The sequence below is a fragment of the Kogia breviceps genome, chromosome 11, assembly GCF_026419965.1.
Source record: "Kogia breviceps isolate mKogBre1 chromosome 11, mKogBre1 haplotype 1, whole genome shotgun sequence".
Classification (NCBI taxonomy): Eukaryota; Metazoa; Chordata; class Mammalia; order Artiodactyla; family Physeteridae; genus Kogia; species Kogia breviceps.
The window spans coordinates 40,581,569-40,594,511 of record NC_081320.1 but is presented as its reverse complement, the minus strand read 5'-3'; the positions used below and the strand labels follow the sequence as shown (position 1 = coordinate 40,594,511).

General features: G+C 41.6%; 1 protein-coding gene across 6 annotated transcripts in view; it reads left to right on the top strand.

Annotated features, from left to right (window-relative positions):
- The window catches only part of LOC131765356 (stabilizer of axonemal microtubules 2-like), a 115,800-nt gene that overhangs the window by 13,103 nt on the left and 89,754 nt on the right, over positions 1-12,943 (top strand). For 4 of the 6 annotated variants that reach the window (XR_010835485.1, XR_010835487.1, XR_010835488.1 and 1 more), the window contains exons 4-6: positions 228-348; positions 6,029-6,229; positions 8,436-8,576. The gene's annotated coding sequence lies outside the window, so the exon portion shown is untranslated. Of the gene's footprint in view, positions 1-227; positions 349-6,028; positions 6,230-8,435; positions 8,577-10,956; positions 12,131-12,943 lie in introns of those variants that run through there. The other 2 variants (XM_059078899.2, XR_010835486.1) reach the window with 2 other exon arrangements.

Here is a 12,943-nt window from a genome sequence, read left to right as displayed (position 1 = left end):
CATCACCAGGAGGTGGGGAGACTGCAAGGAGGAATGCAGACTGTGATAAATGAGGATGACTGTACTGCGAATGAATCACATAACCAAACTGCAGGGGGTGGGAAGGAATGGGATGACCTAAGTCACTCTGGAAGTGGGTTCTCACTGGACACCATAAGGCAGTAGACAAAAAGAATACTATACAAATACTGTACTCTAGTTGGTAATTTCTTGTTTTGCTTTCACAGGGGTATGTGTTAGCAGCTCTGAAACTACATGTATAATAAGGTCAAACCAAGAAAATATATTGCAGATAATGAAAGCCAGGCTTCTCCCTGTCAGAGAAAGAAGTTGACAAACAAGAAAAAGGTATGGACTATAATAATGACCCTATGTGCTGGAATGGCATTCAAGGTTTCAGTATGAATGCATAGATACAGGAAAAAAAAATTGTGTGTGTGCGTGCACATGCACGCATATTCAAGGATTAGTGTATACGCAGTCAACCTTTTAACCCTCCCAATGGCCAAAGCTAGACTGCTTTGAGCAACAAAATAATGATAGTGTTGGATTTCAACCCCTAAATATATATCTAGATACAGATACCTAGATATAGATATCTATAGATATCTATAACTATATCTAGATATATAGATATATATGCATCCCCTGGAGTCTATATGGATATACATAAAGTGCATAAATGGGGAAGAAGGGACAACTCTTCCCTTCCAAAGGATTCCAATTAGCAGAAGTAGAAGGAACGAAGAAAATAGAAGGTCACGATTAGAACAACTTCGTAATAATTGTTGTAGGCACAATCCACGGTGGATGCTAACATTAAGGGATAGTATTTTAAGAAGAAGCAGAATATTTGTACAGTGTCAAAGTATTGTCTCTAAAATAAGTATTTATTTATTACAAAGAGAAAAATAGTAACTTAATAGACAGGAAACTTGGCAGAAACTACCTGAACCAAGGATCAAGTCACTAGTAATAGGACTTATTGACATATTGTTCCCCCTGTTAGTATGTATTAAGAAGGGCAATAATGCATAACTTCACTCTAATCTTGAGAAAACACTAGATAACCCCAGATTGAGGGACATTCTACAAAACCTGTAGCCAGTGTCATGGTCAAAAGCGTCAAGATCATGAAAGACAAGAAGAAATTGAGGAAGCATCACAGATTGGAGGAGGCTAGAGAGGCAAGGCAACAAAACACAATGTGGGATCCTGGATTAGACCTTGGGCAGAATAAAGGACAATAGTGGAAAAATGGTAAAATCCAAAAATGTTGATATGTAAAAGCCAGAATATTTGGGATTTCATCACACTGTACATGAGAGAGGACCCAAGCCTTACATTAGTGTTTAGATTGTAAAATGTGGACTTTTTTCGGTGTCCTTGCGGAGTTACTAAAGATTACAAAGTATTTCAAACTGCCAAGAAAATAGAGGGGATTTCCTAGAAAAATTTATCTGAGTTGGAAATAAAGTTGTAACTTTTCCACTGTCCCGATAATGCTGTCCACTGCTTGTAACCTATGTAGGCTTTAGAGAAGGAAGGAAGGGAGGGAGGGAGGGAAGGAAGGGGAAAGAGGGAAAGAGTCAAGGAGAAAAGGAGGAAAGGACAGAAGGAAGGAAAGAAAGAAAAGGAAAGAAGGAAGTAGTACACTGTTGAGATCTCTGAGGTGTCCCATTACTTATCTTCTGTGTGGCTCAGCCTCATTAGGCTAACATAGTCTTACAAGTTACTGTAAAATGGTTGATTTTTGTCTTCATCAAGTGACCTTGGAAACTCCAAGGCCTGTAGCAAATGAAGGGGAATTTCAATTCCAGCACCATGAATGTTTTCTAGAAAGACTCACTGCTCATCTTGAAGCACTATACACTTGACCCTTGCACAATGTGGGAGTTGGGGCGCCACCCTTCCCCGCCATGGAAAATCCACGTATATGTGTAGTTGGCCCTCCGTATATTCAGTTCCTCCGTATCCGAGGTTCCACATCCACATATTCAACCAACCTTGGATAGTGCAGTATTTACTAGTCATAGAAATCTGTGTGTAAGCGGATGCAAGCAGTTCAAACCCACAACTGTATAAGAGAAGGAAGCTATTAAAAGCGGTTACTCACCAACTGCTGCTAAAAAGTGTCTGTGTGCAGACATCTCAAATCCATCCCTAACCTCCTCACAACAGCCAAAACTCAAGGTGGGTGAGCGCCTTCTGCTCCTGCTCTCCCAGCTACCACCCACTTCCGTACCTGCTTCAGGCTGCCCGTTTGGAACTTCTGGCCACTCTTTCCTGCCCTTGACATTCTTTTAGGTGTGATTCACATGAAGTAAATGACTGGGATGAGGCAGTGAGAGTGAATCTCTGTGTGATCCGCTCTGAATCCTGTAACCCACACCCCAAAGACAGCCCAGGGCACTGAGCCCAGCAGGGTTGCTCCTGGACTCGGAGAGGCAGCCAAGGGGACCATACCCAAGGCCACCACAACCTGAATGCAGATAAGTCACCTGCCTTTGTAAGGATGCCGCTGAATAATCAAAGTACATTTATTTCTGAATTCCTAGTCAGGATCATAAAAGAGAAACACTAACTCTTAGGTGATAGAAACAGTAGTAAAATACAGTACACAGGAAAGTCATTTGAATGATAACGAGACAAAAGGTACAACAGCAAATGAAAAATAGCAACTTTAAATACAAAGTGAAGCAGTTTAATAAGAGATGTTGTTAATAAGAAAAATACATTTCCCCTGTCTTTATTACATACTGTACAAAATAAAATATTGCACCTTTGAGTCATATAATAAATATATACAAAGAGTATTGTACAAATGATCTCTCTTTTAATTTAAAAAGCCTTCAACAATCAAGTGTGATTGCGATGAACAACTCACAGGCTGGTGTGACCTCGTCACGTTCCCGCCCCCATTCCCAACCACCAAACCCTCCACGTACAGTAGCGTCCATCCCAGTGTCAGTGAGGCTGCAGTTAACGAACAAGAGACCTGGTGCTCAGGATATGGCAGAGAGACTCAGCAAGCTTGTCCACAGACAAATCCAAAGCCAGAACGCACTGCTCACTTATGAGTGACTGCGGACTAGGGCCAGCACACCTGCTTCGGGTAACTTTGCTGCCGACAGGCTATAGGCAACATGCGCGCAGGCAGCTGGGACCCCGAATAAAGAAGTATGACCACTTATTTGGGGTTGTGTGCCATCTAAAGCCATAACTGGTAGAATGTTAAGGTAAGAGCCCCCTAACCAAATCAGCTTTAGAACTTACAATTAAATACTAGTTCCCAATGCCTTCAGCAGCAACATCTTCTCCAAACTTTACCTCCACCCTGACGCCATCACTAATGCCAGCATTGGCACGATCCAAACCCAAACCAATTCTGGCCTAACCCTAAGCCATAAAGCCAACTCTAGCCTTAACAATAACTTAACCTCCATTTTTCTCACCTGACCCAAGGCTAAAACTAAAATGAACCCTAAACTTATTCAACAAATCCTAACTCTAACTCCTCATCCTAACTGTACCTTCCAGCCTAACCCTAATTCACTTTGGATTTACTGAAAAATCGGTTCAAATTAAAACAATTATTTACTATAAACAGCTCTTTTCAGCTATCATGTTTGTTTCATTGTTAGATTACTTTCTCATAATTTTTCCAAAATAAAAATCCTTAGGAATTCTATCTTATGCATAAATTAGGTCTAACAAGGCTTTGATTTTTCTGTTTGTGTGCAAGAGAATAGTGCTGAGAAAAGTCTCATTCACAGCTCTTAAAAGAACGCTTTGAATATACTTCAAAATCAGTAGAAGAGGTTAACTTTCCCTCTCCTTTAATTTCCAAGATGCCGCATTTGGTCACAGATCCATTTCCGTAGTTGTGAAAATGGCAGCAATGTTTCCTCTGTGTTTTCTTCCCTAAGTTCTCTGAGAGCAAGGACAAGATGCCATTCCCCCAGGATGCCTGGATCAGTCAGGGTCACAAGCCTGTCCAGAGCGATTGTCTCCTTTTCACAGACTAAACGTAAGGGTCCATAAAAATGCCATTAGAGCCAACATCTTAACAACTACTGGCCAGAGCTTCTAAAATGTAAATGCCTTATAAGCCTGTTGCAACCCTACAACTGAGAGAAGTCATCAGTTGCCGTGTTTCTCAAGCCTTCAGGATGTCATACTCTGTAATAGTCTATAAACACAGACCTACTAGAGCATGGACTTGAGGATATGGGGATGAGGAAGGGTAAGCTGTGACGAAGTGAGAGAGTGGCATGGACATGTATATACTACCAAATGTAGGGTGGATAGCTAGTGGGAAGCAGCCGCATGGCACAGGGAGATCAGCTCCGTGCTTTGTGACCACCTAGAGGGGTGGAATAGGGAGAGTGGGAGGGAGGGAGACGCAAGAGGGAAGAGATAAGGGAACATATGCTTAAGTATAACTGATTCACTTTGTTGTAAAGCAGAAACTAACACACCATTGTAAAGCAATTATACTCCAATAAAGATGTTAAAAAAAAATCACAGGAAGAAGCAACTCATGACAATGCACAGGTGATCTTGGTGATTTCCTGATTAGAAGGACATGATGAGGTCCCACGTGCAATGGTGTGCCTGCTACAGTAATTTATGTTAGTCCTGGAACGTATCATTTAAAAGAGTTTCAATTAAAAACCGGCCATGAGGAAATGACAGTCCCAAATTTTAACAGTGGTGATTTTGCATCTTCTGATTGTAGACTCTAGAGGGTTTTTTTGTAAAGAAAAACATGTTTTTGTGCCAGCTACATGGGGAAGAGAGCTTTTACATTTTGTTTCATCTTCACAGTGGCATTAGGACCCCCCTGCAAAGTTTTATCCTTCTTTCTTTTTTTCTTTTTTTTTTAAAATTTTATCCTTCTTGACATGACTGACAGCACCTTTGTTTGTAGAGGTCTAATGAACACAAATTAAGATGCTTTACAAACGTACAGTAGTGAGTTGTGTCTGTGCAGCCTCTTGCAAAAAAATACATATATATATATATCCATTTAACACATAGCACATTAGAGACCTAGTTTAAAAACATGCTTGATTTTATGAAAAGCGGGAAACTGAGATCACAGAGGGAAGCAAAGAAGCTAGGCTTGGGTTAGGGCCACTGCTTGGCACTGGAGTCAGAAGTGCCCTGGACTTACTTCTTAGCTGGGCCAAGTGGCTTCTTGATGCCCTCCGGGGACGTCACAGCCCTTCAGGCCACCTCTTCCTCCCAGTGCTGACAACAGCACTAGCTTCTGGGGTGTCATGAACCCCAGGGAAAACTTATCAAAGCTATAGACCTCTCCCTAGAAAACTATATATGATTCCATTTCCACATAACTTCAGGGCATTTACACACCTGCCCAATCCCATCCAAGGAAGCCTCGTCTGAGGGGCTGAAACTCCAAAGCAGAAAGAGGCTGTGGAGAGGCTCCCGGTGCTCCTTAGAAGACCACCGACCACTCTACTCAGGCAACTATTTTTTTTCTCTAAAGAACACTAAGTTGCATTCACATCAAAGCAGCTAATCTCCTGATGTCCCAAGATACCACATCCGTTCAGAACAGCCCTGTGGGCGAGACCCTGACAAGGTTGGCTCCATGCGGTCCGGTTTGCACAAGGCTTCGGGGTGGTCACAGTACCTGAGAGGGGTACGTACTATCACAGGAAGGCCCCAGGCAGTGCCGCCAGGAAGAGGGTTTCTTCCCCGGTTCGCGGCATCTCTCAGCCACCGTCTTGCAGCTCCTCGTGTGGACACAGTCCACCTTCCGAGACTGGAAGCTCTGACCACAGGCTGACGTACAGGGTCTCCAAGGGCCTGCGCGCCAACATGCGTCACAAGCCCCCGACGAGCAGTTCCTCCAAAAGGTGGGTCTGAAATGAGAAAAACAAACAAAAAAGTGGACAACAGGAGAAAGTGGGGTGTCACTTCTTGCTGGGATCAAGCCTTTTACTGTACTGTACTTTCCATATAGCAAAGGCTTGACAATTCGGACCTTATTCAACAGGAAACTCATCTGCATTGCTCCTGGCTGACTAAGCAAAGTGGTGGAGGAATCACAACCTCAGTAGAGGCGAGCAAACCACGTGTTTCCATGAGCCTCCAGCACCACATCAAGGCACGCACCTCAAAAGACACAGTCTCCTGATGAGCTGGAGCAGATCGATTTAGGCAAGGAAGAGAAGAATGACACATTTGTTAACAAACTGTAAGCTCTGTTAAATAAGCACTTGAAATAGATTCTGGTATGAGTATGAATTTGTTTGTGAGCAATCTTCTCTGCTAAGAGGAGTGCTCTAGTTTACATTTAGGACACACTCTTAACTCGTGGTGAGAGCTAACAAAGACCTTTTGGGAAGAGGGGTCTACCTCTAGCCTCCTTCTCCTTTAAGACAGAACAGAAAGTAATGCCCTCTGTTTTGTTGTTGTCAACAAGGGTCCACTGTATGTGTATATTTATTTGACAACCATGTGCCAGAGAATTTTCCGAATACTTTACATAGATTGACTCCTTTAATCCTCACAACTACCCTACACAGTAGCTACTTAATTTTTTTAATTGAAGTATCATTGATTTACAATATTATATTAGCTTCAGGTGTACAATGTAGTGATTCAATATTTTTATACTTTATACTCCATTTAAAGTTATTATAAAATACTGGCTATATTCCCTGTGCTGTGCATTACATCCTTGTACCTTACTTATTTTATACCTACTGGTTGACACCTCTCAGTCTCTTAGCCCTGTCTTGCCCCTCCTCCATGACTTTCCCCCCACTGGTAACCACTAGTTTGTCTCTGAATCTATGAGTCTGTTTCTGTTAGAGTCATTTGTTTTATTTTTGAGATTCCACATATAAGTGACAGCATATGATATTTGTCTTTCTCTGTCTGACTTGCTTCCCTAAGCATATATACACTCCAGGTCTATCCATGTTGCTGCAAATGGCAAAATCTCATTTTTTATAGCTGAGTAATATTTCACTGTATATGTACCACATCTCCTTTATCCATTCATCTGTTGATGGTTACTTAGGTTGTTTCCATATCTTGGCTATTATAAATAATACTGCTCTGAAAATTGGGGTCCCTATATCTTTTTGAATTTATGTTTTCATTTTCTTCAGATTTATACCCAGGAGTGGAATTGCTATATCATCTGGTAGTTCTCTTGTTAGCTTGTTAAGGAGTCTCCATACTGTTTTCCATAGCGGCTGCACTAATTGACATTCCCACTCACAGTGTACAAGTGTTGGCTTTTCCCATCCTCAGCAACATTTATTACTTGTTGTCTTTTTGACAACAGATATTCTGACAGGTGTGAGGTGATACTTCATTCTGGTTTTGATCTGCATTTCCCTGATGATTAGTGATGTTCAGCATCTTTTCATGTGCCTGTTGAATCCCCTCTGATTTTTGAAAAGACATTTACCCTGGATGGTGAGCCACCTTAGTGCACCCACTTTGGGGTATCTGCTCTTGTTCCCTAAGGCAGGGCTCCTGGAACTGATGTATTTGTACCACATGAGAATGTCTCACCGTCCCCTAAGATGACTGGAAGAGGACCCTAACCTGAGCTAGTTCAATCACTGTCTTTCTCCCAGGAATCTGGAAGTTGCTGGAACAAGACATATAAACCTGAAGGCTGGAGTAGTGGTGGCCATACTCTGCCACATGGGCCAGAGAAGTACAGTAAAATAACATTCAGAAAGAACAAAGAGTGAAGCAGACACACACGGAGCTGCAGAGCTGAGAGGAGAAATAACTCCTCCTCATTTCTTGGTTACAGTCCTTCCTGAGGTGTCACGGCATTATCCCTTTGGATCGAGACATTTTTGTGTTCCTATAAAAGGCTCCCTATCAGTGCACATAATCCGTAAGGAGTGTTGAAACATCACTGGAAATGTAATTAGATGGAGAAAATTCTGATCACCTGAACTTCTCTAAGAGACTATTACACATAGTTGGAAGCAATAGTTTGATTAGCCAGTTAGGGGGAGACTCTATTAAAGGGTTTACTTAATACTGTCCCATCAAGCTGTTGATAAGACTTGTAAGAGGAAAAGGGATGAGGGTGTCCGCTTAACTGCAGGGTTTTTGTTTTCTCCAGTGGGTATGAACCTCAGGGGGGCGAGAAGTTGAGTTGCTTTGGACAAGAGGGCAGAGACTGAGTACTCTTCAGCCATCCCCTATGCAGAGATCAGCTTTTCTACTGAGAACAGTTGAAGAAATAGTCCAAGAATACTCAAAGAAAACGTTTGATAAGATGCCAAATTGTTCTATGTGAGAATGGTGGTCCTATCTTAATAAGATATTTCCCACCCTCTTTGTATAACTAATTCCAAGTTGACTTTTGTTGTTTCCAGCCCAAAGGACCTTAACTAATACAGCCTCTTTTTCTGCTTTGTTAGAAGACAGGGCCGGTGGGAAGTCAGAAGAAACTATGTAGCTTCCTAAACATGAAAGATGAGAGAGGCACAAGGAGCTAGAGACCAAGGCAGATGCTGAAACTCAGGAGGCTGGTCATTGAGGATGCAGCGAAAGAGTGCAAGGTCAGTCCAGCAGAGAGTGTCCCCTCCTTCCGGGCAGGGATGGGGATGGGGAGGCCGGAGCTAGGGGGACACAGTCTGGGCACCAACACTGTGCACACAATTGGAACTCGTGTTTTTCTGTGTAAAACATGAAAGTAGACATGGCAGCAGAAATCATAAGGTAACCCTGTTTCTACTAGTCTTTCTCAATTTCTCATGCCTATTCAGTCCAGCTCTGTTCCTACCTCAAATAACCCTTTTCATCATCAGCAAGATAGAACTACTGATTCTGTAGGGCAGTAGATTTCAAGTCTGGCTTACTATCAGAGGTATGTGGGCAGCTTTAACAAAATGTAGATTATGAAAGAATTAAAAACAAAAGAAAACATAAACAAACGAACAAAAGAGATATAGATTGCCAGGTTCCACTCCCTCTGAAAGATTCTTATTCATTAAGGGCCACTTGAGGCCCAAGAATCTTTCAAGACACTTCCCAGGGAATTCTGACTCATGGCAGAGGTTAGGAATTACCTCTTTGGGGAACAAACTCTCTAGGTCCTCCAGCACGTCCTCAGATCCCTGTGTTGTCTTCTTGCCATAATGTGGGCTAGTTTACCCTGATAATTCTCACTCCCTTTATAACTCTTTTCAGTGGAAGCCACACCTCCCAAACCCTTCCCAGGGCCAATAATAGAGGCTAGCAGATGGCCTGCTCACCACTGATTCTCTACCAGTGGCCACTAATAATGTTACTCCTTGTAACACACCCTCTAATATTTACTGAGGCCCTACTATGGCAACTGGGGGTCTCCAGCCAGCCCACTGCATTGTAAAGTGAGATCTAGTACCTCACCTACCTTCAGCGAGCCCACAGGAAGCATGCCCAGTCAGCAGAAGAGGTCTGTGGGGGAAAATGAGGCCAGAAAACTGCAAAAGAAACCCACAGAAGCTCTCTCAACTAACCTAGTCCTTCTTCCATAAACCACCAGATATTTGGGGAAAACTAACAGCATGAAAGAAAAGTACTAGGACACTAGTACTAAAAGCTGAACAGCCAACCCTGGAGGAAGCAGAAACCATAGAGAAAATGAAAGGCAACTTGACTCTTTTCCCCCTTCAGGGTCTAGGAATTTTTCTTCTATTACTTCTTTTATGTCTGCCCTTTCACTTCATTTCCATATCTCTTTCTCTAAAATCCCACTTAATCAGATATCCTCCTGATAGATCCTTCCGTGCCTTTTATCCTCTCTATTTCTTGCTTCTTGTGTTGGTTGGAAAGTTCATGGCATATCCAAGGGACTGAAAGAAGGACAGTGGCTGGAACACAAAGAGTGAGACAGAGTGAGGTCTCGAATGAGGCTGTGCAGGGAAGTAGGACTTGACCTTGCAATATTTTATAGGGCACATTGTGGATTTTAGTCAACCTTTTCTCTAAGAGCAAGTGAAGCCTCTAAAGTGATGTTAATCGAGCAGGGAGACGGGGTGTGGTGGTGGTATGATCAGATTTGCATTTTGGAAAAGATTACTCTGGCTGCAGTAGGGAGACTGGGTTGGAAAGGAGCATGGATGGATGAAGGGAGACCAGTTGGATGGCTTGGCCAAGGGTGATGGTGGTAAAGATGGAAAAAAGTGGATGGGTTGGAGAAAAAAATACAAAGAGCCAAAAGTAACCAGAAAAGCACAAATTACAATAAGATATATTTTTTCATCCATCAGATTGGCAAAATTTTTTAAATATTGAAAACCTATATAAAGTTGATTAAAAGGGGGACTCTCATATATTGTTGGTATAGACATTTTGATGGTAATTTAGTAGTATCCAAATGAGCATTACTGTCAATTCAAGTCCATATCTAAAATTTATCCCATAAGAATATTACCCTTTGTGCATAAAGATGTTCCGGGATGTTCACCGCAGCATTTGTTTGTAATAGGGAAACAACTGGAACAATCAAATGTCCATTAGCAATGGAGTGAGGTAATTCAAGTACAGCAATTCAAAAGAATAAAGTGACTCATGTACTCGGATGGGAAAAAGGTCTATAATGTATTGATAAGTAGAAAAAACAAGTTTCAGAAAAATATAGCCAGTATGTTGTAAAGAAAGCTCAAACCACGTAGGTGTTTGTAATATAAATATATCTTTGAGCGTGCAAAGTAAAACATCTGGGATGATACATATCAATCTGTGTGTGGTCTCCCATCTTCCGAACAAAATTGGAAACTGGGTTTTCTGTTGAGAATAAGGGCAGCTGTTCCAAACATTTTCCATTCGAGGAGAATGGTTCTGGCTGGAATTGTTTTGGGAATAGGAAATGCAGCTGACCCTACATTGTCAAACCGTACTGAAGGCTCAAAGTAGAAACAGAGCCAATTGTCAAGGTCATCTCATTTTCTCCAGCAATACTCAGGATGTGGAGGAGGAAGGAAGAGCCGTAGAGTGAGCATCTTCTATGACCCAGGCTGCTTAAGTGCTTCACACTAAACCAATTAATCAAAACTTCCCGCAAACAAGATAACCTACAGACTGGGAGAAAATACTTGCAGATGATGTGACCGACAAAGGCTTGATCTCCAAGATATACAACCAGCTCATACAACTCAACAACAACAACAAAAAACAAGACAACCCTATCCAAAAATGGGCAGAAGACCTAAATAGACATATGTCAGAAGAAGAAATACAGATAGCCAATAGGCACATGAAAAGATGCTCAACATTGCTAATTATTAGAGAAATGCAAATAAAAACTATAACGAGGTTCCACCTCACACCAGTCAGGATGGCCATCATTAAAACGTCTACAAATAACAAATGCTGGAGAGGGTGCAGAGAAAAGGGAACCCTCTTACACTGTTCGTGGGAATGTGAGGTGGTGCAGCCATTGTGGAAGACAGTATGGAGGTTCCTCAGAAAACTAAAATTAGAATTACCATATGATCCAGCAATCCCACTCCCAGGCATATATCCAGAGAAAACTATAATTCAAAAAGATACATGCACCCCTATGTTCAGGGCATCACTATTCACAATAGCCAAGACATGTAACAACCTAAATGTCCACTAACAGATGAATGGATAAAGAAGATGTGGTACCTATATACAATGGAAAAATACACAGCCATATGAAAGAATGAAATAATGCCATTTGCAGCAACATGGATGAAACTAGAGATTATCATACTAAGTGAAGTTAAGTCAGAAAGAGAAAGACAAATACCATACGATATCACTTATGTGTGAAATCTAAAATATGACACAGATGAACCTGTCTATGAAACAGAAACAGAATTACAGACATAAGAGAATAGACTGGTGGTTGCCAAGGGGGAGGAGGCTGGGGGAGGTATGGAGTAGAAGGCTGGGGTGAGCCGATGTACGTTTGTATATATAATGGATAGACAGTAAGGTCCTACTGGATAGCACAGAGAACTATATTCAATACTCTATGGTAAGCCATAATGGAAAAGAATATTTTTAAAAAAGAATGTGTATGTGTATAACTGAATCACTTCGTTGTACAGCAGAAAATAACACAACATTGTAAATCAACTCTACTTCAATTAAAAAAAAAACCAAACAAACCTCTAAACCAGAATTTCACATGGACACCCCACTGTGCAGATCAGGAGGTTAGGTAGTCCAAGGTTACACAAGAATAGAGTGGTAGAACTCCAAATTTCCCCATTAGTGTTCCCTCTTGGCTTTCTCCTCACTTTCTCTGGCTGGAGCACGCTCCTCTGGGGTGGTGGAGTCGCCAGACCGAAGGGGTCTGGGTGACCTCTGAGTGACCTCAGGGAACAAAGTTCTTCTATCCCTAAATAATCTGTCAGCTCAGACTTCTATAAAAGAGGGAAGCATTTTTTTTCTTGTGTAAGCCCCTTAACGAGATAAATGTTAATTTTATTCTCTGCTAAAGTAAATTTTATTCTCTGCTAATAACGTTGGACGTTATTCTGTGCCAACGTCCTAATCAAACAGTTTCTAAACAAAGGAATAAAATAGTTCATTGAAAACACTAGGTTACAGATTTAATCTGTAAACCTAAATGAAATATTATTAGGCTTCATCAGCTTTGTATATAGAGGGAAAGATACCTGTCTATTCTCAATGCTACTTTTTCCTTTCTCTTTGGGGTGTCTCTGTATGTTGAACATCCAAATAATTTGTAATGATAAATAGTACATGTTAATGTGTATTTTGGTATAATACATACTATTGAGGATGGCACCATGAGAAATCATAATTTAGTAGTAACTGTCCATTATGAGAGGTGGTACAGAGGACAGATGATGCCACTTTCAGGCGATCATAGTCACTACTGAGGTGGCAGAGGTTGTGTGCTGCCCTAGGGCGGGGCCGGTACCTCCTGTCATCACAGCCGGAC